General features: G+C 39.9%; 1 long non-coding RNA gene across 1 annotated transcript in view; it reads right to left on the bottom strand.

Annotated features, from left to right (window-relative positions):
• Positions 1-641: 641 nt before the first annotated feature.
• The window catches only part of LOC149127004 (uncharacterized), a 62,682-nt gene continuing 36,722 nt past the window's right edge, over positions 642-26,601 (bottom strand). The window contains exons 2-4 of the long non-coding RNA XR_016232429.1: positions 21,822-21,868; positions 19,625-19,689; positions 642-1,050 (exon numbers count right to left, since the gene is read on the bottom strand). This is a non-coding gene — a long non-coding RNA (uncharacterized LOC149127004). The remainder of the gene's footprint in view (positions 1,051-19,624; positions 19,690-21,821; positions 21,869-26,601) is intronic.

The following is a 26,601-nucleotide window of genomic DNA, read 5'->3' as shown; positions in this document are numbered from 1 at the left end:
AGGTCGAAGTACAGGAGTGGGAGAGGGAATAGGGTTGGGGGAGAGGGAGGAAGATTTATTCATAGCTGCCTCAATGTAGGCAAAACAGTCCACACTAAAATGTTATGTTCCTTCACCTCTTCTGATTTTAGGGAAGACAAAAAGCTTTAAGTGCAGTAATAATAGATTTTTAAAGAACTTTTCATTTAAAGTAATTCGTAACATATATATCACATGTTTTGTTGAAGTTTGTGTTAAAAGACACATGAAGTAAAAAATATAAAGAAGGTATATTTTCAGTCCATTTACTATTTTGATTTAATGTAAGAGTTATTTGCTTTGGAATCTGACCTCTGATCCTAACCACAGTCATGATTTCAACTCTGTAATGAGACACACTATGAAATATCAATCAATTAAGCCTGAAAACCTCTTGCTTGATATCAAGGACAGAGCAGTTACCAGCTCGTCTGACAAGTTTGGTGCTCTCTACCTTCTGCAGAATGAGGAAAACTGTCTTCAACTGCATTAAATTCTGTGAGTGGAGAGAACATTTTGTGTGTGTGTGTATGTGTGTGTGTGTCTGAGATAACAAGAAAACTATGTGCATTACATGTTTTCAAGTCTCCTGGATCTTTCTTTTTTTTTCTAGTTGCATTTATTTATTTATTTCAAAGTTAGAGTTACACAGAGAGAGGAGAGGCAGAGAGAGAGAGGGAAAGAAAGAGAGAGGTCTTCCATCCGATGGTTCACTCCCCAATTGATAGCAACGGCCGGAGCTGTGCCAATCCGAAGCCAGGAGCCAGGAGCTTCTTCTGGGTCTCTCACTCTCACTCGGGTGCAGGGGCCCAAGGATTTGGGCCATCTTCTACTTATTTCCTAGGCCACAGAAGAGAGCAGGATTGGAAGAGGAGCAGCTGAGACTAGAACCAGCGCCCATATGGGATGTCGGTCAGTGCTTTAGGGCAGGGCATTAACCTGCTGCGCCACAGCTCCGGCCCCTTCCTGGATCTTTCATAACACCTCATTGTAACTGTCTTCCTGAAATGGAGCTGTCATAGAACTCAAGTCCTTTGAGAAAAAAAAAGAAAGAAAGAAAATACTATGACTCACAATATCTCTGCTGCTTAAGTTACCTAAATTTCATGGTCTATTTATGATAATAAAAATTCCCTGAAAATCCATTTGCATAACACGTACCCCAAGTGTTTAAAATAGATAGAGAAAAACTGTCTAATAGTTGCTATACATAGATACCCTATTGTTTAATTATTTAGAAGATTGCTATTTAATTGCAATTCAGATGGATCATCTTCTACAAGCTCAATTTATAAGAAAGAAAGGATTTTTAGTTTAATAAGGTCCAAAAATAAATTTTATTCAATTATCCTGATAAGTGTCTTATCTAATTAGCTTAGTATATAGAGCTGACACATAAAGAATATTAGCTATCGCTGTATGCTTTGGTTTTTTAATAAAATACTTAAGTGCCCACTACGTGCCATGTCATTTATATTATCTCATTTTATTCTTACTACATCTTATGGAGTAGTTATTAATATAACTACTTTAAAGATGAGGAAGTTAAAGTCCAGGGAGTTCTAAGTGCCTTGTTCACAAAATATGCACATAGTATAGCTAGGATTTATTTGTGTATCTGAAAAGAGTCTAAATTAAAATTCAGACGTAAATTTGGTGTATCTCCTGAACTGTATATCTGCTCTAATAATATTTAATGTAATTGTTGACATGTATTAAGTTCTTACCATGTCTTAAGAATTGAATATAAATCATAATAAAACTCTTTATAAAGATTTTGTTACATGAACAGTTCACTGGACAAAGGTGGAAACTGAGGAAGAGTAATACCATTGGTAGTCAAGATGGAGCTAGATCTGAACCCACGTCTGACTCATTTCTCTTAACCATTCTTCTACCTTTTTAGTTTCTGTTTAACTGCTGCTGGACTATCAATGTCGATGTGACTTAATTCAGAGGAAACCGAGATAGAAATATTTTAAAAATCCCCCTGGTCATTTTTCATTAAACATTAGCTAAACTTAACCAGGGAACAAACTATGCCTTGCTAAGATTCTAACTTCTTAATATGCTGTCTTCATTTTGAGGGGCTGTTATAACCAACTGTAACTCAGGTTGCTATGAACAACAGAAAATTAATTTTCATTTTTGTAAAGGCCTAGATGTTCAAGGTCAAGGCACCATCAGATGCAGTGTTTGGTGCTTAGGTTTTCACCACTGGAATTTTCAGGTGACACAAATATTCAGACTATACCTTTACTCTACAGTGCCTTTTGCTGTTGCCCTATAACCATGACCCTAGCCAAACCTCATGGTAGGGTTTATGTAGCCTACTTAGGCTAACTACAAATCAATAGCTAATACCACAAATTCTGAAACCTCACTTGTAGTCGTGCATAAATGATTTAATACAACCCAGTGTTCAGCATAAGGCTGAAATTATGTAAATGTATAATAAATATTAGTTAATTAAATCTAATAACAATAATCTAATACTAATAAAATATTACATGATAATATCTATTAATACCTAATATTACTCCACAATATCATTGAGATGGAGCTTTGTCAAAGAGAGTAAAAATCTAGACAGGAACACTGATACTCCTACAAGGACACTTGCTCATAATTAAATGATGCATTCTGTGTTATGAGCATTGGCTTAATATACAACCAGCTGGGGGTGTGTGTGTGTGTGAGTGATCGTTGAGTCTTCCTTTGTATTTCTTGCTGTCTAAATGACTATGCTTTCAAATCTTACCTTGCTTTACCCAATATAACTTCCTCCTTTCTCTCTCACTTTTTCCAGTATATTTTCCATTATAAATCAATAAACATCAATGTAGTTCATTAAATTAGAGCGAGATATTGAGAAAAAACAAAAAATAATTATTGTAATAACCCATTTTCTCAGCAATGTTGTTTGCTATCCTGTGCTAACGGGGAAAAATAGCAATTCTTAACATTCTCTGTGGCGATTGTGGCTCTGTCTTCTCTGCCTTATCTAACCCTTGGTAACATCATGCTCAGGGTCAGTGTTTGGAGCCATCCTAAGGATAGACTCTCATAACACATTGATATGTTAAGTCACTCCCTTTAGCAGAGTACAAGTCAGACCAATCTCTACTATGTAGCAAACAAGAATCAAGTGCTCGCTTTTGCTATCTTTCAGAAGAGTTTCCTTTTGGAAAAGCAATTCCATTTTGGAATCATTCATGATTGTCTATTGGGCCCTATTCTGTATCTCATGATGTAAAAGCCACAAGGCAATTATTCTTCATTTTTTAAAAAAGATTTATTTATTTATGAAAGTCAGAGTTACACAAAGAGAGAAGGAGAGGCAGTGAGAGAGAAAGAAAGAGGTCCGTCTTCATCTGCTGGTTCACTCCCCAATTGGCTGTAAAGGCCAGAGCTGCGCCATTCCAAAGCCAGGAGCCAGGAACTTCTTCAGGGTCTCCCATGCAGGTGCAGGGCCCCAAGCACCTGGGCCATCTTCTACTGCTTTCCCAGGCCATAGCTGAGAGCTGGATCAGAAGAGGAACACGCAGGACTCGAACTGGTGCCCATATGGGATGCCAGCATTGCAGGTGGTGGCTTTATCCTCTATGCCACAGCGCCGGCCCTGGTAATTATTCTTCTCCATCATCATTTTTATTCATGTTCATTCTGTTTTCAGTTAGTGTTTTGTATGTGTATCATCCCATCATTAATCCTTACAGTATCTGTTAGCATTTGGATGTGGTTTTGTTAGTCAGGAAGTTAGAAATTAGCCTATGTGTGTCTGAGATGGGCCTGAGAGGGATGCAACAGCACCTGCAGAAGCTCACCTTGGAAGCAGCCCAGAGTTTACACTGCAAAGTCCTGCCCAGACCCTGGTAACTTTCCATGTGGTCTCAGCGCTTCTCCACCAGGGAAGCTCCCCAGGACAGTCCTCTCGCCTCAGCACCAAATGGGTTACCTGGCTTGATAACAGGGAGCAATAAAACCTTCGCAGCCTTCTCCAAGGCAGGCACCCTAGAAGCTCTTCTGCCAGGAAGCCGCCTCAGCCTGACAACACTGAGTAGTAAACCTGGGGAGGAACTGTCCTACTTTACACTCAGCAAACCCTTTGTCCTGGAGAAGGGGGAGGGGGCAAAGAGAAATGGCAGGAATAACTGGGCCTAGACCCTTGAAAAACCCATCTGAACAAAGACCGCATATGCAGCCCTCAGCTCTCTCTTGGGCCACCCGCCTCACCTGCTAGGTATATTCTCCCCATTTAACCATGTAACCTTGTCCTCCTCAGTCTGAGTGACCGGGCATTCTCTGTCCCTTCTGTTTGATGGATGTCCTATCCCCAATATACCTTGCTACTTTGCTGTCTGTCTCATGCCTGAATTCTTTCTTGCACGAAGACAAGAAACCCACACAATTCATTTCGAGTATGTTCGAGTATGTCCCCCAAAGGTTCTTGTGCTTGGCCCTTGGTGTTTGGCAAGGACCACGTGCTGGTCCCTTTTTGCTTGCAGCCAATCCCTTTCTGTTTCTTTGCCACATTGTGACAAAGCCAGGGGACCCTCACCAGGACACTAGTGTAATTCCATTTGAACTCTTTATCCCAAAGAATCATGAGCCAAATAAACCTCTTTACTTTATGATTTACTAGCCTTGGGTATTTTGATGAGAAATACCAAATGGACTAAGACTAGATCTATAGCTTGATTACACATAGATTGTATTGTCCATTGAGTCAAATATTTTGCACAAAAGGTGACAGGGAGCCCATGCTTCCAAAATAAGGGAATAAACATATCTAAGAAGCCTTTCAATGATCAGTTGCCAAAACTCAGCTGAATGTAGTTGGGAGGCTTGCTAGGGAAAGATGAAGCAAATAAGGATAGTGCGATTATATCTAGAGGACACTAACATGGTCATTAACATGGGGAGACCAGGAGTACCTTTCTTGGTACTGCTGTTTTTACCATGGACATGATGAAGTCCGTCTTAGTTGAAACTATGACAACATACAAAGCAGCTCAATATGGAAGTTGTCATGGACCAGAACAGTCGGCAGTAGTTAGAGGAAGATAGGTTAGTGGCATTCATAGTTTCTGTAACCTGGCTGTTGAAATATGAACCAAAGCCAGGTACCAGAGACAAGTCCATCCCTCCATCATCAAACGTCCTATTGGATGTTGGAATCAGGAAGATCAGACCCCGACACAGAGCCTGGGCTTCTGGGCAGTGTTCTGGATGCAGCAGAAATCCAGAGTTTAAGCCCAGGTATGTAAGTTAGGTCATAAAACATAGCAAATCCCATATATACCTGATTCTTAGTATAAGTACAGCAAAACTGAAGCTAAATCATACCAGCTGGTAGCTTGAATCTACTAATTACAGTGTCTCAAACTTCCACGTGCATATGAATTTCCTGGAGATCTCATTGAAATTCATGTTCGTATTGTGGAGAGATGTGGGACTGGGTTCATGTTCTGAATTTCTAACAAGCTTTTAGACCATGATGATATTGCTGAAATAATCACCACACTTTTAGTAGCAAGGTACCCCATGTCTTGTTCCAGATTCACTAAGGAATAAGGATGAGGGTGTGGATGGGGGGAACTGAGTGCAGACTGAAAAATTCAGTGCCTCGAATGCAGAGAGGCTGGGAATGCAGAGAACTGATTACACTGACTGTGCAGTCATCCGTAGCCAGGGGTTTACAAGGTCTCAGCAGGTGAGGCTCGGACTGTGGGGTCATAGAGCCCTTAGTACAGAGACATTCTGACCCCTTAGGGTTATAATGGTGTCCATGAAAGGAATAAATGGAAGTCCACTCTCCTAGTTCTCTTTAACCAGCACATTTTCTCACAGGTGACAGTTTTCCCATTATGAAAGAAGCCACGGCACAGGAAGAGTGTTAGTAGCATCTTTTCTGACAAGTCAGTCTCTGTTCTGTTCCTGTCTCTATTATGTGATTGCCATTTTCTTGATGGTCCAGCCAAGTACAGGGTTTGAAGCAGACCATGTTCTTTTATCATAGTAGTTATCTTCATCTCCAGAAAAAAGACAAAAATTCTTACAGTCATGAAAAACCAATAACCCAACTCATTGTTGCAGGAGAAAATTGAGCTCACAGTGTTAAAAAAAATAGCCTCAATGACAGTCTTTTTTCCCCTAAAAATATGCTTCCTCTGCCATGTCAGACAGCTATCCACATTCTGCAAAACGAGTCAGAAGACCCCAGTACCTAGCTCCTGCCAACCTGTGAAGTAAAGATGACACTGTAAGAATAAAAACGGGCTAAAAATGAAAAAATTAAGGCTCATGCTCTGAAACTGTATACAACTTAAGTAGTTTTATTGTAGCCAGTCTCACTTCCAAGCTAGACTACTGAAACTCTGCTTCTGGCCTTTCTTCCTCTGAGTACACTATTAGCCATTACTCTCACAAAGTAGATACTCGGTAACTCCCAGGAATTTTCCAGTTACTAAATCTGATATTATGCACTAGAAATCTTTGTACTCCCTGGCATTATGGAGGATATTTGAAATAGCAATCTATACACTTTCTGTGTCAGTTTATAGCACGCTTCATCTCCTACTATCTCCAAAAATGACAGCTTGATTATAATGTAATTATCTTTTGTCGTGAAGCTAGTGCATAATTTTATTTCCAGATGGGTTTATGTTGCTTATATTTAAACTCATTACTAGAAAAGCAGTCATGGAGCAAAAATATAAATAAATAACCTAAGGGTGGACCATCATAAATTCCTTTAAAAAGGAGAGTCACATTAGTTGAGCACTGCACAGAAAATGCTCCAGTCTATCTGATGTCATGCATAACCCACTGTTTGAAAGATAAATATCTCTGTCTTAAGAACACAGAGGCAGTTCTGAGTCAGTGGCAATGTTTCTATGGAAATGAAAAGAATATGCAAATATTTCCATAAAGAGCTGAGAGCCTCCCTGCAACAGACAATTTGACCTAGGGGGGAGATCACATTACACAGAGAGGAGACATAGATAAGCCAGCGTCAAGGTCCATTGGAAAGCATGCGGCTAAGGCACCATGTTATGTAAATGAATGGAGAAAATAATCATAGTCATCTCACAAATAATGTTCTTTATGCTTGTGGAAGAAGGGTTTCTTTCCTACTCTGAACCTAGAGTCTCTGTAGATTTAGTCCCATTGAGTTGCACTTTTGTTAAAGTGAGAGTATCTGTTTAAATTTTAAGTTCTGATACAGTCTGTGACTTGGTTTAGCAAGTGCTAATGTTAAGAGATTCTTGAGCTGGATTCCCCCACCACACAACACACACACACACACACACACACACACACACACACGCACACCACCACCACCCCACCACCACCACCACCATCTAATCTAATCACAGATCTTCAAAGGGTACAAGATAAGGTTGACTCATTCATTTAGCCCACAATTCCTTGGCACCATCTTCCAGGCACACTATAACGAAAACAATGCAATTGAGGTTATCAGAAAGATGCATGCATTCAAGATGCATTGAAAACTCTGACAGAAAATATTTGACTTCTTGAATTCCTCAGGGTTAGAGAGATGTTTGAAGTCTTAAGGGAATCAGCCATGTGTATCAGCCTGTGGATACTGTTGGCTCTGCAAGAAAGAGGAAGGACAAACAGGAGAATATTTATGTGTATGTGTGTCAATTTGCAAATTTAGGGATGCCTCCCCTCTCTGAGTTAGAGTTAGTTTTTGTTTTACTTTGCTTTAAAATATATGTACAGTTTAATTTTTAATTGACACACAAAAATTGCATGCACTTATGGGATATCATGTAATAGGTGCCAAGGCAGCCATTTTATGTTGCAAAGAGTGCTAGAGAAAAGTCCAATGTCATTCAATTCTCTTTAGTCTTGACTTGAAGCAGTGTTACTGTGCATTCAGATCTTAATGCTTAGTTCCAAGCTTCTGCTCATATTAGAGCAGATGTATACTTCCAACCCTTATGAGAAGTAGTTACAGAGTGTTCAAAGAACTATAAATAAGCTCCAAAAGAAGAAAAAGTACATTGACCCTTGGTATAAATTCTCCGGGGGCAGGCAGGATGGGTTGTGACAACACTAATTCCTTTATTTCATTACACATATAAGGAATGGTCAGTCTCTCTCTGTAGTCTTATAGCAACACCAAAACACAGGTTTTTCATATTTTTTATAATTATATGAACTTGACAACTGTTTTATATTTTATTTGTTACAATACTTTGAAATGGGTTTTTTAAGAAAGATACACAGTGATCTTGGTGGGATTTACTTAAGTCATACATTATTATTCCATCCCACTAAAATTTTAAAAAATAAGTGTATTATATTGAGGGGGGCTACCCCACCTATAAAGAGGATTTGTCCCAGGGTCTTTTGAGACAGATATTGATCTTGCCTTGCCATCGTGCAGTGTATAGAGAGACTAGTGTGTATGGAGCTCTGATTTATAAAATTACAAAAATGTGCACTCCAAAAGTATCTGTAGAAAGAAGCTAGGTCACATGAGAATGCATACAACTATAAGAGAGATCAAACTACCCTATTATAGTCACTAGAGAGGGCCATGAATACACAGAAGTAAATGCTAATGAGAATGATGTATGCCTTCCCTACACCAACCTAGATGGTACCTTTTATCAACATAATTTTATTATATAGCTATGAATTCTTGTATAAAAAGTATAATGTAAAATAAATCTTTCCCTAGTAGTCTATTTAGTTCACTATTAACCTGGGTGATAAAAAGGTGTCATAAAAACTTATTTTTCATATTTCAACTTGAGAACAATGTATTTAAGGTAATCAGAGGACTCCTTGAAATAGAATATGGTCATTTGAGTCTTTTTAGCAAAATAGTTGTAAAGAAATAAGATATAAAGATAGATTATTTTAGCTTTCTGTTTAAATCAAAATGACTTTTGGGTGGTTACACCGAAGTGCTCTGTCACCACCTGAGGTTAAATGAAATTTCCAAAGTAGAGGCACACAGTGCACAGGAATGAGACACTAGGAGGCAAGCCTTCTGAACTGCACTGTTCATAATCCTGAAGAATGTTGAGTAGACATTACCACGTGAATTTAAAATTTTGCTTTTCCAGGCTTAGGAACATGAAACTCATGTTGATGACTTATGCCGTATAACTTTTGAGTCCATACAGGAAGAATTGTTACTAGAGAGTATAACTGTGCATTCCATTACATGGTATAATCTTATTTACAGACTCTAAATTGTGTGAAGAATTGAGATTGGAAATTATTCATTGGAATGTCAGAAGTGTCAGCTCCCTTTTGTTCTTCAATAAAATGCATTACATTTGTAATTATTCCATTTGTAGCTACTACTACACTAGTGATAGTTAAGCCCTGGAGTTCTACTTATTACAGGTTCTTGAAGATGTCCTTTGACACTTAAAAGAAGACTAGAAAAATCTTATACTGATTTACAAATTACAAATGTATGCTCAACATAAACCAACAACATTAGTGCTAGTATTCCATTGAGTATTTAATATTTTGAGTAAAAACTTAAAGATCAGGATTATCACCCCTGAATCCAATGAGCTGAGATGGATTGGGATTAGTAACTTTGATACAATGAAAGGAAACAATTTTACACCTGACATTGAATTAAAAATAATAAAAACAAGAAGGTCTTATCTTTAGAATTTAAACAAATCCAACAAAGGTAATATGTTATGTAAATTATAAACTTATTTACCTGTGAATCATAGGCTCCAAGATCTCTCAAATAAAGGATCCGATCCCTGCCTAGAAGTGGTGTACTCTAGTCTGTCACACTGGGTGTCCTGATTTGTCAGTCCAGGTCAGATAAATAGTGCCATCACCTCCACCTTTCAAGGTATTGCTTAGATGGTGAGTAATACTAGATTTTACAATGCCTTAAGGAGTATAGTATTCCCTTTGCCCCAGGAATTAGAATGCATTGAGAGGTAGAATGTTTTAGCAGATCCTTATAAAAGTCAACATCTTGATCTCTTGGCTATTTGTTAAATAGCAACCTTTCCATCACAAACCGTATTAGTTTTCTAGCACTGCCACAATGAATTTATACAATCTGGGTAGCATACATAATCAGGTATGTATTCTCTTTCAGTTCTGCAAGCCACAAGTGCAAAATCAAGATATCACGGAAGCCATGCTGCCTCTCTAAGAATGTCTTTGCTTTGCCCCCTCCTAGCTTCTGGTTGTGGCCATCAGTCCCTGGTATTTCTTCATTTGCAACTGCATTACTAAAATTTCTATCTCTGACATCTCATGGCAGTATCCATGTGTGTTTCTGTCTACCTAGGAGATTTTCCTCCTCTCATAAGGACACTAGTCATGATCGATTACGGTCTACCCTAATAATCTCATCTTAACCTAATTACATATGCAAATACCCTATTTCCAAATAATATCAGGCACACAGGCACTAGAAGTTAGGGCTTCAGTGTATCTTTTTGGGGATGGATACACAATTCAATACAGAAAACCAGGGAAATAGATAAACTAAGATACTTTAAGCAATGATTTTCTAAAGAGATAGATAAGAGGACAAAAGAAAATTATTGTGCTGATAAATGTTATTCAAAACTGCCTGCTTTAAAGAGTGTATGGTGGGATTTCTGGATGAGTAGAAGCTTTAAAAGTTTTTGATTAAGTTAATTTAGAATTTTACTTCTTAAGACTGTACAGCAAGAGTAGCTTCTTTCAAATGTACCCACATGCACTGAGCTAGTTTGTACAACTCACCAGAACACGGTAAAGAGCTCATTAGCTGGGCGATAAATAACAGAATTTATTATAAATAACAGAAATTTATTTCTGTAGAGAGTGTTTAGCTTATCAGTGAAGATGCCAATTAGGATTGCCCATGTCCCCTAAGAATGAATAAATAATCACTTCCATCCACTGCCTCACACATCAGAAGTTTTGATTAAGTTCTAAGGTATAGGTACCTCTGGAGACATCAGTAGTTCCGTCCTGGAATAATGAAAGCTTTGTGTTTTTTTTGTTTTTTTTTTAACTTTTATTTAATGAATATAAATTTCCAAAGTACGATTTATGGATTACAATGGCTTCCCCCACATACCGTCCCTCCCACCCACTACCCTCCCCTTTCCCACTCCCTCTCCCCTTCCATTCACATCAAGATTCATTTTCGATTATCTTAATATACAGAAGATCAGCTTAGTATACATTAAGTAAGGATTTCAACAGTTTGCTCCCACACAGAAACATAAAGTGAAAAATAATAGATGATTTTTTTTAAATGATGATGAAATCAGATCAGACCTATTGTCATGTTTAATCCCAGTGAGAGTCAAGTTGGGAGTTGACAATTTCTTTTTTTTTTTTTTTTTTTTTTTTTTTACAGAGGATCAGTTTAGTATGCATTAAGTAAAGATTTCAACCGTTTGCACCTCCATAGAATCACAAAGTGAAATATATTGTTTGAGTACTCGTTATAGCATTAAATCTCAATACACAGCACATTAAGGACAGAGATCCTACATGAGGAGTAGGTGCACAGTGACTCCTGTTGTTGACTTTACCAATTGACACTCCTGTTTATGGCATCAGTAGTCTCCCTATGCTCCAGTCATGAGTTTCCAAGGCTATGGAAGCCCTCTGAGTTCTCCGATTCTTGTTTAGACAAGGTCATAGTCAAAGTGGAGGTTCTCTCCTCCCTTCAGAGAAAGGTACCTCCTTCTTTGAAGACCTGTTCTTTCCACTGGGATCTCACTCGCAGAGATCTTTTGCCAGAGTGTCTTGGCTTTCCATGCCTGAAATACTCTCATCGCTTTTCAGGCAGATCTGAATGCCTTTAGGGCTGATTCTGAGGCCAGAGTGCTGTTTAGGACATCCACCATTCTATGAATCTGCTGAGTATCTCACTTCCCATGTTAGATCACTCTCCCCTTTATTTATTCCATCGGTTAGTGTTAGCAGGTACTAGACTTGTTTATGTGCTCCCTTTGACTCTTAGTCCTTTCATTATGATCAATTGTGAACTGAAATTGATCACTTGGAATAGTGAGATGGCATTGGTACATGCCACCCTGATGGGGTTGAATTGGAATCCCCTGGTATGTTTTTAACTCTACCATTTGGGGCAAGTCAGCTTGAGCATGTCCCAAATTATACATCTCTTCCCTCTCTTATTCCCACTCTTATGTTTAACAGGGATCACATTTCAGTTAATTTTTAACACTTAAGAATAACTGTGTATTAATTACAGAATTAAACCAGTCATATTAAGTAGAACAGACAAAAAAACTACTAAGAGGGAAAATGTATTAAGTTGTTCATTAACAGTCAGGGCTATGCTGATCAAGTCACCGTTTCCCATAGTGTCCATTTCACTTCAGCAGGTTTCCTTTTTGGTGTTCAGTCAGTTGTCACCGATCAGGGAGAACATATGGTATTTGTCCCTTTGGGACTGGCTTATTTCACTCAGCATGATGTGTTCCAGATTCCTCCATTTTGTTGCAAATGACTGGATTTCGTTGTTTCTTACTGCGTTATAGTATTCTAAAGAGTACATATCCCATAATTTCTTTATCCAGTCTACCGTTGTTGGGCATTTAGGTTGGTTCCAGGTCTTAGCTATTGTGAATTGAGCTGCAATAAACATTAGGCTGCAGACCACTTTTTTGTTTGCCAATTTAAATTCCTTTGGGTAAATTCCAAGGAGTGGGATGGCTGGGTCAAACGGTAGGGTTATCTTCAGGTTTCTGAGGAATCTCCAGACTGACTTCCATAGTGGCTTGACCAGTTTGCATTCCCACCAACAGTGGGTTAGTGTCCCTTTTTCCCACATCCTCTCCAGCATCTATTGTTGGTAGATTTCTAAATGTGAGCCATTCTAACCGGGGTGAGGTGAAACTTCATTGTATTTTTGATTTGCATCTCCCTGATTGCTGGTGATCTTGAACATTTTTTCATGTGTTTGTTGGCCATTTGGATTTCCTCTTTTGAAAAATGTCTATTGAGGTCCTTGGCCCATCTCTTCAGTGGGTTGTTTGTTTTGATGTTCTGGAGTTTCTTGATTTCTTTGTAGATTCTGGCTATCAACCCTTTATCAGTTGCATAGTTTGCAAATATATTTTCCCATTCTGTTGGTTGCCTCTTCACTTTCCTGACTGTTTCTTTGCAGTACAGAAACTTCTCAATTTGATGCAATCCCAAATGTTAATTTTGGCTTTGACTGCCTGTGCTTCTGGGGTCTTTTCCAAGAAGTCATTGCTGGTACCTATATCTTCCAATGCTCTCTAATAATTTGAGGTGTCAGGTCGTAGATTTAAGTCTTTAATCCATGTTGAGTGGATTTTTGTGTAAGGTGAAGGTAGGGGTCTTGCTTCATGATTCTGCATGTGGAAATCCAATTTTCCCAGCACCATTTATTGAATAGACTGTCCTTACTCCAGGGATTGGTTTTGGATCCTTGATCAAATATGAGTTGGCTGTAGATGTTTGGATTGATTTCTGGTGTTTCAATTCTGTTCCATTGGTCTATCCTTCTGTTTCTGTACCAGTACCATGCTGTTTTGATTACAACTGCCCTGTAGTATGTCCTGAAATCTGGTATTGTGATGCCTCCAGCTTTGGTTTTGTTGTACAAGATTGCTTTAGCTATTCGAGGTCTCTTGTGCCTCTATATGAATTTCAGCACCATTTTTTCCAGATCTGAGAAGAAGGTCTTCGGTATCTTGATTGGTATTGCATTGAATCTATAAATTGCTTTTGTGAGAATGGACATTTTGATGATATTGATTCTTCCAATCCATGAGCATGGAAGATTTTTCCATTTCTTGGTATCCTCTTCTATTTCTTTCTTTAAGGTTTTGTAATTTTCATCGTAGAGATCTTTAACGTCCTTGGTTAAGTTTATTCCAAGGTATTTGATTGTTTTTGTAGCTATTGTGAATGGGATTGATCTTAGAAGTTCTTCCTCAGCCATGGCATTGTCTGTGTATACAAAGGCTGTTGATTTTCGTGGATTGATTTTATACCCTGCTACTTTGCCAAACTCTTCTATGAGTTCCAATAATCTCTTAGTAGAGTTCTTTGGGTCCCCTAAATAAAGAATCATGTCATCTGCAAAGAGGGATAGTTTGAGTTCTTCCTTCCCAATTTGTATCCCTTTAATTTCTTTTTCTTGCCTAATAGCTCTGGCTAGAAGCTCCAGAACTATATTGAATAGCAGTGGTGAGAGTGGACATCCCTGTCTGGTACCAGATCTCAATGGAAATGCTTCCAACTTTTCCCCATTCAATAGGATGTTGGCTGTGGGTTTTTCATAGATTGCTTTGATTGTATTGAGGAATGTTCCTTCCAAACCCAGTTTGCTTAGAGTTTTCATCATGAACGGGTGTTGTATTTTATCAAATGCTTTCTCGGCATCTATTGAGATAATCATATGGTTTTTCTTCTGCAGTCTGTTAATGTGGGGTATCACATTGATTGTTTTGCGCACATTAAACCATCCCTGCATACCAGGGATAAATCCCACTTGGTCTGGGTGGATGATCTTTCTGATGTGTTGTTGCATTCCATTGGCCAGAATTTTATTGAGGATTTTTGCATCTATGTTCATCAGGGATATTGGTCTGTAATTCTCTTTCAGTGCTGCATCTTTTTCCAGCTTAGGAATTAGGGTGATGCTGGCTTCATAGAAAGAATTTGGGAGGATTCCCTCTTCTTCGATTGTTGTGAATAGTTTGAGAAGAATTAGAGTTAGTTCTTCTTTAAATGTCTGGTAGAATTCAGCAGTGAATCCATCTGGTCCTGGGCTTTTCTTTGTTGGGAGGGCCTTTATTACTGTTTCAATTTCTGTCTCAGTTATGGGTCTGTTTAGGTTTTCGATGTCTTCCTGGTTCAATTTAGGTAGGTTGCATGTGTCCAGGAATCTATCCATTTCTGATAGGTATCCCTGTTTGCTGGCATACAAGTCCTTGTAGTAATTTCTGATGATTCTTTTTATTTCTGTGGTGTCTGTTTTTATGTTTCCTTTTCCATCTCTGATTTTATTGATTTGGGTCTTTTCTCTTCTTTTTTTAGTTAGTTGGGCCAATGGGGTGTCAATTTTTTTTATTTTTTCAAAAAACCAGCTCCTCGTTTGGCTGATTTTTTTGGAATGTTTTTCTTGATTCAATCCTGTTGATTTCTTCTCTGATTTTAATTATTTCTCTTCTCCTACTAGATTTGAGTCTGGTTTGCTGTAGGTTTTCTAGATCCTTGAGGTGAATTGAAAGCTCATCTATTTGGTGCCTTTCCAATTTCTTGATGTAGGCACCTATTGATATAAACTTCCCTCTTAACACTGCTTTTGCTGCGTCCCATAAATTTTGGTATGTTGTGCTATTATCCTCATTTACTTCCAGAAAGTTTTTGATTTCTCTTTTGATTTCTTCTATGACCCATTGTTCATTCAGGAGCATGTTGTTCAATCTCCATGCGTTTGCATTTGCTCTAGGGATTCCTGAGTTGCTAATTTCCAACCTCATTCCTTTATGGTCTGAGAAGCTGCATGGTATGATTCTAATTCTTTTGAATTTGCTGAGACTTGCTTTATGGCCTAGTATGTGGTCAATCCTAGAGAAGGTTCCATGTACTGCTGAGAAGAATGTAAAATCTTTAGCTGTAGGATTGAAAGTTCTGTATATATCTGTTAGATCCATTTGGGCTATAGTGTCATTTAAATCTACTGTCTCCTTGTTGATCTTCTGTCCTGTTGATCTGTCTATTTCTGAGAGTGGAGTATTGAAGTCCCCCAGTACTATTGTATTGGGGTCTAAGTCTCCCTTTAAGTCCGTTAACAAATCTTTTAGATAAACCGGTGCCCTGTAATTAGGTGCATATACATTGATCATTGTTATATCTTCCTGTTGAATTGATCCCTTAATCATTATATAGTGTCCCTCTTTGTCTCTCTAAACGGTTTTTGTGGTAAAGTTTATGGTGTCTGATATTAAGATGGCTACGCCCTCTCTTTTTTCATTTCTGTTGGCATGGTATATCTTTTTCCAGCCTTTCACTTTCAGTCTGTATGGATCTTTGTTGGAAAGATGTGTTTCTTGTAAGCAGCAAATACATGGGTTTTGTTCCTTAACCCAATCAGCCAATTGGTGTCTTTTAACTGGACAGTACAGGTCATTAATGTTCAATGTGACTAATGATAAGTGGTAACTTTGCCCTGCCATTTGCCAAAGATAAGTTCTAATATATGCTTTGAATTCCCTGTGATCTTTTGCTGTGAGCTTTCCTTCCTTGGTTTCCTTCCTTTACCTTCTTTCATATTGATGACCGTGTTTGTTTGTTTCTGTGTGTAACACATCTTTAAGCATCTTTTGCAGGGCTGGTCGAGTGGCAACAAATTCTTTCAATTTCTGTTTGCTATGAAAAGTCTTTATTTCACCTTCATTCACAAATGATAGCTTTGCAGGATATAATATTCTGGGCTGGCAGTTTTTTTCTCTTAGTACCTGGGCTATATCTCACCATTCCCTCCTAGCTTGTAGGGTTTCTGATGAGAAGTCAGCTGTGAGTCTGATTGGAGATCCTCTGAGAGTAATCTGACGTTTCTCTCTTGCACATTTTAGGATCTTTTCTTTATGTTTCACTGTGGAGAGTTTAATTACAACGTGTTGTGGTGAGGATCTCTTTTGGTCGTGTTTATTAGGGGTTCTGTGAGCTTCCTGTACTAGGATTTCTCTGTCCTTCTCCAAACCTGGGAAATTTTCTGCTAATATCTCACTAAAAAGGCCTTCTAATCCTTTCTCCCTCTCCATGCCTTCAGGAACTCCTAGAACCCGAATGTTGGGTTTTTTAATAGTATCCTGAAGATTCCCGACAATATGTTTTAGATTTCTAATTTCCTCTTCTTTTCTTTGGTTTGACTGTATCCTTTCCTGTTCTCTGTCTTCTAAGTCCAATATTCTCTGTTCCGCTTCACCCATTCTGTTTGTAAGGCTCTCTAATGTGTTTGTCATTTGATCTATTGAATTCTTCACTTCAGTCACTATCCCAGTTTCCTGTTGTACTAGTTGTTTCGTTTCATTTTGATTCCTCCTTAATATTTCATTTTCATGAGAGAGATGTTCTATCTTGTCCATTAAGGATTTCTGTAGTTCAAGAATTTGTTTTTGAGAACTTCTTAATGTTCTTATCAATTTTTTGAGATCTGCTTCTTGCATTTCTTCTATGTCATCATCCTCATAATCTTGAATTGGGGTGTCTTTTTCATTTGAGGGCTTCATGGTGACTTCCTTGTTTTAATTACCTTGGTTTTTGCGTTTGTTATTTGGCATATTGGAGATATTTGGTTTCTTCACTGTGGTGCTTTTTCTTGTTATACTATGACTCTAGATTAAGTGGACTATCTGTTTTTGATGGAGCTTGAGATGGGTGTGGCCTGAGAGCTCTGTTTGGTGTGCCAAAGGTGACACTCCCAGGTTAGGCATGGTAAACCTCTCTCTCTCTCTCTCTTTCTTTTTTTTTGATTCAAAAGGGAAGTTATTCTGCACAGCTGAATGAAGTTGGAGGTAGTTAGCAGGCAAATGATATACCCGCAGGAGCCAGAGATCGGAAGCTCTTTCCCAAGGACCACACAGGGAATCTGTTTGGCCCTCAGAGTGGGCTCAAATTCTCCTTCAGTCTCCCACTGGGTTGCCAAAGTTACGGAATTGTAGCGTCTCTGGGGAGTGCTCACGTGAATTCCGTGAGTTCTCTCCCCCACTGTCTCTTTTTTCACAGTCTCAGTTCAGTAGCACCACAAATTTACTAGGTCCTAATCTCCTGTTAATTCGTCCCGCCCAGAGTCAGGTTTTTCTGCTAGGCTCAGGGCCGGTGCAGACCTGAGGTCGCTCTGCTTATGACGTATGTCCAAGATGGCGCCTGCTCTTTGTCTTGCTCGCCCTTGAGAGGTGAGCGGAGAGAGAGAAACCCGTGTCCGTACCAGTCACCTTTTTTTTTTTTTCCTCTCTCTCTCTTCCAGTTAGCCTGGTGAAGTCCCCCCCCCACCCGGGGGTCGTTCCCTCTAGTCTCCTCTCTCCACTTGCCTGCCGGTGTCTTGGGCTATTGAGGTTTGGCTCACCTCACGTTCAAGCACTGGTGTGTTGAGTCTGCCGCTGGTGTCCCGAACTGTGGGCTCCCACGCTCTCCACGCAGGTCCGCTCCCCTTACAGCACCGATGTGTGGACTCATTGCCCTGGACGTCCCAAGTCTCCCCGCTGTTGTCTGTGTGGCACGCACTCCCCTTCAAGCACTGGCACGCAGACCCTGCAGCTTGCGCAGCTCGGTCCCCCGGCTCGGCTTCCACAGCTCGGTCCCGCGGCTCGGCTTCCGCGCGGTGGGCGACCTTGTTCTCCCAGTAGGTCCTCCGATTCACGGCCACTGGATCCAGAAGAGTTTCCTATTGTAGTGCTTAGGTTCAATTTCCAACTCCAGCTCCTGATTCCACTTCCTGATAATGCAGACCCTGGCTTGTGACTGTGGTCTAGGTTTGAGAGGCCACACCTGGTGATGGCTTTCTTGCTGGTGGAGACATCATCTTACAGGTGGAGGGCTCCAGTCACTATGGAGCTTCTGTCACTGGTCTGTTCTCAAGATAATCTGGGCCAACAGTGGCTACGTCCCTGTGGCATCGGACACTGGACGAGGAACTGTGAATATGCGTCACTTGGCGCCATGGTCATAATGAAAGCTTTGTAATACACCTTCCTTGCACAGGTTCAAAGAAAAGCATTTTTTGAGTCAGATTAGGTCTAGTATCAGTTATTCTCTGAGCCTTAGTTTCCTGAATAATTTTAATACCTACCTTACATTGTTTTGTGAATATAACATTAGAAACATCCTTGTGGAATATTTAGTATAGTTCTTGATTAGTACATGAAAGAGCAAATTGTTGATACATGCTGTCTATTGTTGATATCACTTATAGTAGCTTCCTATGGCTACCAGAACAAATTACCACAGATTTGGTGGCTATAACAATGCAAATTTATTCTCTTATAGTTTGGAAGCCAAAAACCCAAAATTTGTTCCACTGGGCTGAAATCAATGAGTTAGCAGTTTGCATGCATACTCTTTGGAATTGAATGGAGTGGTGTATGTAATTGGTATTTATACACAAGAAAATCAAATAGTATAGTATCTCTGGAAAATGCATAGTGTTTATAACATATCACAACAGATCATGAAATCCTTATATCTCAAGCTTCTACTAAAGTTACACTCTTGAAGAAAAGATACTATAGAGTCCTAGCTCCCTCCTTCTTAACTCAAAAGGCAAAGAATCCACTGTGATTTTCTAGAAACAAGTTGAGTCGGATATCAGTGTGAATGCTTGGGGAGATCAGGAGATGGTGACTCACACTAAAGAAGTTAGCAGCTGTTGACCCTTTATCTGTCATGGTCAGACAGACTTGCATGCAAAATTACCGCAACCATTCTCTGTGTCTACAGTTATCAATGAAGGGAAACTGAAAAATATTAGATTTCTTTCTGATGCAGGTATCTCTTCTTAAACTCGTCAACTGCACTGTTAAAAGAAATAAAAAAACTTTACTTTTGTATTAGGGAGTCTTACCAGGTCTTCTATGTTTGACATTTGCTATTTGTTCTTCAGGCAACACATCTTCCTTAATAGAGGTGCTGTTGGATTGAGAAAGAATTCTTATGCATAACAAAAAAACAATAAAAATTGTAATTCCAAAAAGTTTTGCAGAGTATTTCTTTTTTTATTTATATTTTATTTTATTTAATGAACATAAATTTCCAAAGTACAGCTTATGGATTACAATAGCTCCCCCCCCATAACTTCCCTCCCACCCACAACACTCCCCTCTCCCACTCCCTCTCCCCTTCCATTCACATCAAGATTAATTTTCAATTATCTTTAAATACAGAAGATCAATTTAGCATATATTAAGTAAAGATTTCAACAGTTTGCACCCACACAGAAACACAAAGTGTAAAATACTATTTGAGTACTAGTTCTAGCATTAATTAAACACCTAAGAGTATTAATTACAGAGTTCAACCAATAGTTTTAAGTAGAACATAAAAAATACTAAAAGGGTGAAGTATTAAGTTCTTTTTTTTTCTTTTTCTTTTTTTTGTTTGTTATATAGTGGTTTTTTTTATTTAATAAATGTGAATTTACAAAGTGCAACTTTTGTATTCTTGTGGCTTCCCCAACCCCCAACCTCCCTCCCTCCCATGGCCCTCCCCTCTCCCACTCCCTCTCCCATCCCGCCCTTCATCGAGTTTCATTTTCAATTACCTTAATATAATGAAGATCAACTTAGTATATACTAAGCAGGGATTTCAACAGGCTGCACTCACACAACTGCACAAGGTATAGGGTATTGCTCGACTAGTAGTGTTGTTTTTTAAGTTTCATAGTAGAACACATTAAGGACAGAGATCCTACGTGGGGAGCATGTACCCAGTGACTCCCGTTGTTGATTTAACAATTGGCACTCTTATTTATGATGTCAGCAATCACCCGAGACTCTTGCTATGAGCTGTCTAGGCTATGGAAGCCCCTTGAGTTCACTGACTCTGAACTTGTTTAGTTAAGGCTGTGTCACAGTGGAGGTTCCTTCCTCCCTTCAGAGAAAGGCGCCTCTCTCCTTGATGGCCTGTTCCTTCTGCTGGGGTCTTGTTCACCAGGATCTTTCATTTAGATTGTTTTTTGCCACCGTGTCATGGCTTTCCATGCCTGTGAGACTCTCATGGACCTTTTAGCCAGATCCGAATGTCCCAAGGGTTGATTCTGAGGCAGGAGTGCTGCCATTCTATGAGTCTGCTGTGTGTCCTGTTTCCCCCGCAGGATCATTCTCTCCCTTTTAATTCTATCCTTCATTAGTGGCTTACATTGGTCTTATTTGTGAAATCTCATCGACACATACCCTATCTTTTTGATCGGTTGTGTATTTATACTTATCACTTTACCAAGTGCGCTGGCATTGGTACCTGCCTCCTTGGTAAGATTGAGTTGAAATTCTCTGGCACATTTCTAGTTCCACCATTGGAGGTAAGTCCGAGTGAGCATGTGCCAACCTATTTATCTCCTCCCTCTCTTATTCACACTCCTATGTTTAACAGAGATCACTTTTCTGTTAATTTTAAATGCCTAAGAATGATTGTGCATTGATTACAGAGTTCAACCAGTGGTCTTATGTAGAACAAACAGAGCAACAACAACAACAACAACAAAAATACTAAAAGGAATAAAATAGTAAGTTGTTCCTCAACAGTCTAGACAAGGGCTGATCATGTCATTGTCAGAGTATTTATTTTAAATGTAAGCTATTAAAGAGAATTTCACATAAAAATTCTTATATTCTAATTTTTTTCTTATAGTGTAATGTCAAAAAACAACCAAAAGGCTGGCACTGCAGCTCACTAGGCTAATCCTCCGCCTGCGGCCCTGGTACTCTGGGTTCTAGTCCCAGTTGGGGTGCCAGTTCTGTCGCTGTTGCTCCTCTTCCAGTCCAGCTCTCTGCCGTGGCCGGGGAGTGCAGTGATGGATGGCCCAAGTGCTTGGGCCCTGTACCTGCATGGGAGACCAGGAGGAAGCACCTGGCTCCTGGCTTAGGATCTCTCTCTGTCTTTCCGTGTTACAGTGATGACTCTACATTTCCCTACACTGTTTTGTTTTTCTGGCATGGAACAAGATTATGTTCAACAGTCCCCCATTCAGTGAGTTGAGGCAGCCTGACTGGCTCACAGCTCATGGAATGTTTCCAGATTGATGCAAGTCTCTGTTTTGGACTTACCCTTAACAATGTCCAGCGTGATCCTTCAACCTTTTTTCCTCTTCTCCCTAAATCAACATATCAAAATATCACAGCTATTGACCATAACAGAAGTGCCTGGAGTTTGAGTTACTGGTTGGAGAAAAGCTGATGGAGCTCTTTAACTCATAATGTATTATATCATTTGTTGGGTTAAGTCATAGAAATTTGGGAGTTATTTGTTACCATGACATAATTTAGCATATCTGTTACAAATATTCAAATGGTTATTTTGATAATTATTTAAAATATTTTTGTCATTAAACAATATAATATATAAAAAAGAAAAAAATAAAAAACAAAAGGCAGATGGGAACTGTATGGCTGTAAATCTCAAAGCAAATCTGATATTTTGTTTTCCCATGGTGAACAGATTATCATTTGTCCAAATTGTAAACTCCCAAACTGGGGATATTGACAAGTAAGATAATTAGAATAAGTAATGGAATCAATGGGGGGTGTGTGTGTGTGTGAGAGAGAGAGAGAGAGAGAGAGAAACACAGAGAGAGAGAAGGTCACAGCATATGAGGAAGTAAAAGGAATAGGAAAAGTAAAAGAAAGGGAAAGGGAGATAGGGAAGAATTATGCGTTGTTAAATAACAAGTGCTTTTTAAAAACTGTTTTCTTTCCAACTGATTTAGTAAATGCTATAATTGTGATTAAAGTGGAAAACAAAGGAGGAAATCAGAATTAGCTTCTAAAGTGTTTTTCCTTCCAATCTAGGCAGTATGGATATAGCAGACTATTAATACAAGTTAACAGTAAAACAGTGTTCTTTTATGGGAACTTAAACCATCTTTACATACAAGTGGGGCTGTCTGCATTATGTGGGAAACAAAACACTGATTGGATAATTTAGTATGTGATTCACATGCAGCAGAATCAGGACCGAGCCCCATCTTGAGTTTCAGAATGAATTTAGATCAGTCCAGAGCAGCACCCGACACTGTCCCAGTCCCTTATGGAGGTGGAAGTGACAAGATGGGTGCATGTTCCAGTGGGGGTAGAGAGAATTCTCCCAACTCTGTGCAACAAGGGTGAGAGTAGGAAAAACACGGTGGCCCTCCCTCACACTGTGAAAGCTTTATATTTTACTTCTGAAGGTTACCCTGCTCAGCTTCTGCTGATTTCAGAGAAAAAGAACACTTGGGGAAGGAGCTTTACAGGCTTATCAAAAAGCAAAAAGAGACACAATTAACAAAGAACAGTGTTATTTTCTTCTATAGTACAGCCTCGTTATACCCCGGGCCTTAAGGATGGTAGCACCCTGGAAAGGTATGACCCCTTTGCAAGCTTGATCTTCTAAACTATTGGCATCCTGTGGCCTGTGAGGTATCTCATTCCACCTCTGCAGATTGAGTATTTACGAACTTAGTTGACTGAAACATGGAATGCTCAAGCACTTCTTAAAAGGTTACCGAATAGGAGGGTGGAGTACTAAGTCTCTCACTGGCTTAGGAGCCAGCAAATTCCACAAAAGTGCCCCTGAATAACGACCAAGTTATCATCTCCAAGTGCCTTATTAAATTATTAAACTCAACCACAATTACTACAGCTAATAAAGTGTGAATGCAGAGCACAATAGCAGCAGTAATTGTGTGGCAGAGTGATTAAACAGCAGGTTGTGATAATTATTCCAATCCATCTTAGGAGATGGAGTCAAAGCTCTAACAATCAAATCAATCAGGGAAGAAGAGCAGTGAGGGGAAAAGATCGATGAAAACAAGTTTTCACAACAAAGCAATAAATCAATCCCAAATAATTGTGCTGCATCACTGTATGAAGGAGTGGAAGAATGTAAGTTATTGCAATTAAATACCAAAGCAGTGGTTTCATGGTCCTTCAGCTCAAATTTGAGAGAGTTCTAATATTTATAAGGCTTCAATGCTCAAGCCTCAATTTGTATTTTTTTATTTTTTAAAGACTTTTTTATTTAGTTCAAAGGCAGAGTTGCAGAGAAAGGAGGAGAAACAGAACAAGGGAGAGAGAGAGAAATCTTCCATTCACTGGTTCACTTCCCAAATGACCCCAACAGGCTGGGCTGGGCCAGTCGGAAGCTAAGAGCCTGGAGCTTCTTCTAGGTCTCCCACATGGGTGCAGGGGCCCAAGCACTTGGGCCATTTTCTGATGTTTTCCCAGGCCATTAGCAGGGAGTTGGATCAGAAGTGGAGTAGCCACGTCTTGAACTGATGCCCATAGGGGATGCTGGCATCACAGGTGGAGGTTCAACTTTCTACACTACAGCACCAACCCTTCAATTTCAATTTTTAAGAAAATGTGATATCAGGAAAGATTCATTATTAATAAGTATCAGGCTCCTGCTCCCAAACAGCCATGAAAAATGGTCTTTATGGCCACCCTAGAAAATGATCAGGCAGTGGCTCAGAGATTTTCTGTACTGTATTTCACAATTGCCAAAGAACTTTCACCAACTTTATCTGAGGTTTTCTTGATAAGCGTCCCGTGAAGTGACAGAGAATAGATCTTTTTTGTTAGTTTCTTCTACAAGGGAGGCATTTTGAGGATCAATGAGGTGACTTTTCCAAGGTCCCATGGATTGTGAAACAGGGATAGTACCCTGTGTCTTTCCACCTCAGTGTGTGTGTGCTGCCTGAGGGCATTATTAAAGTCCAGAGGAAGGGATTTAAGGTAGCTCTAAAGTCCTCTTGCCCCTGTAGGAGATGCAAGAGACTGAACTCAGGAGGGAGAGATCATGAGTGGGCACAGGGAGGGTTCAGGGCAGGGCACTAAGGTGTAGGCTCACCCCTGGGTTAGTTAAAGGGGTCTTCGATGTGACCAGAGTCCCCAAGTGGAGTCTGCTGTGAGCATCTTTCAAATATTCCTGAAACAACATCTACTTATAATATGATATAAAACCATAGAATGTGCCTGGATTTCTGCTCTCTGAAGTTAATTTAGCAAACTACACCAAGGGAATGTTACCACTCACTTTTTAGAGATTTTTAAAAAAATAATAGTAACTCAGGGGCTGGCATTGTGAGACAGCAGGTTAAGCAGCCACATGCAATATCAGCCTTCCATATTAGTGTACTGGGTTGAGTCCTGGCTGCTCTGCTTCCTATCCAGATCCCCGTTAATGTCCCTAGAAAAGCAGCGGAAGATGGTCAATGCATGTGGGCCCCTGCCATCCATGTGGGACCTTGGTGGAGCTCCAGGCTCCTGGCTTTGGCCTGATCCAGCCATGGTCTTTGCAGGCATTTGGTGAATGAGCCATTGGATAGAAGATATATCTCTCTTTTCTCTCTCTCTGTTTCTCCCCCTCTCTTTATCACTCTGCCTTTCAAATAAATAATTTTTTAAAGATTTATTTATTTATTTGAAAGGCAGAGTTACAGAGAGGCAGAGGGGGAGAGAGAGAGAGAGAGAGAGCGAGCAAGAGGTCTTCCATCTGCTGGTTCACTCCCCAAATGACTGCAACATCCAGAGCTGAGCTGATCCGAAGTCAGGAGCCAGGAGCCTCCTCCAGGTCTCCCACGTGGGTGCAAGGACCCAAGGACTTGGGCCATCTTCTACTGCTTGCCCAGGCCATAGCCGAGAGCTAGATTGGAAGTGGAGCAGCTGGAACTTGAACTGGTGCTGGCACTGCAAGTGGCGGTTTACCCATTATGCCACATTGCCAGCCCCATAAATAATTTTTTAAAAATTCAAAATATATATTAATCCCAGAAAAGTTACCTGCAGGGCAATTAAATAATGTCACCAGGCTTAACAATCAAGTTTCTGGCTCAGCTTCAACCTGCTTCTTACTTGGCTCTTCATATCCAAAATTGTAGCTGTAAATTGCTCAGTTGGTTACATACACTCTAAAGACCATTAGCATTCCTCCTGGTCTCACCTCCCACACATTTCAAATTCATTTTGATCTCAGTTCTCAAGAAAACTCAAAATTAGTGGATAAAGAAAAGATGAGTCAAGATTTCTCTTGGGAAGTTTACAAAGCTAATATGTAATTTTAAACAGTGAAGTTATTAAAGGGCTGAAGAAAGGTGCTGCACTGGGGTCCCCAGAACCGCAGCCAGGCTCTGTGATCTGCTGGAACTCAGATGCTTGTACTCAGGGCTGCAGTTCACTAGAGGGAAAGGATAGGGAAGGGTACAGGAAAGGAAACACTGGCTAAGGGGGAAGCATATGGGGTGGACTCCAGAGGAAACTAGAGGCTAGCTTCCAAGGGTCCTTCCCCAGTGGAGTGAGAAGTGGACACAATTCCTCCAGCAACAAATTCTGACAATATAAGTGAAATGTTGCCTACCAGGGAAGTCATTAGAGAGTCAGAATCCAGGGTTTTTATGGGAGGCCGGCCACTTCAGCTCCTTCTACTGAAAGTATAACAAAAGCTGAGATCCAAAGGGCAAGCAGGCATTCAACGTGAACTACACTATTTGCACAAACTGCTTAGGTGCAGTGACACTTTCTACTCAGGAAATGAAAGGAATTTTCCCAAAATCTAAGTGTCCGGACTCCAGGAAGGCTGCTTAACCACTATGCCACAACGCCAATCCATGATATTTGTTTAAAGTTTATTTCATTTACTTGAAAGGCAGAGACAAAGAGGAAGAGAAAGAGGAAGAGGGAAAGGGAGAGAAAGGGGGGAGGGGAAGAGGGAAAATAGAGGGAGAGGAAGAGAGGGAAGGGGGGAAGGGAAGGGAGAGGACCTTGGGCTATCTTCTGCTGCTTTCCTAGGTGTATTATGAGGGAGCGGGATCAGAAGTGGATCAGCCAGGATTTGAACCAGCACTCATAG

Source organism: Oryctolagus cuniculus, chromosome 4 (genome assembly GCF_051225735.1).
Source record: "Oryctolagus cuniculus isolate XC-2025 breed Fujian yellow rabbit chromosome 4, ASM5122573v1, whole genome shotgun sequence".
Taxonomy (NCBI): Eukaryota; Metazoa; Chordata; class Mammalia; order Lagomorpha; family Leporidae; genus Oryctolagus; species Oryctolagus cuniculus.
This window is presented reverse-complemented; position numbering and strand designations above follow the sequence as displayed.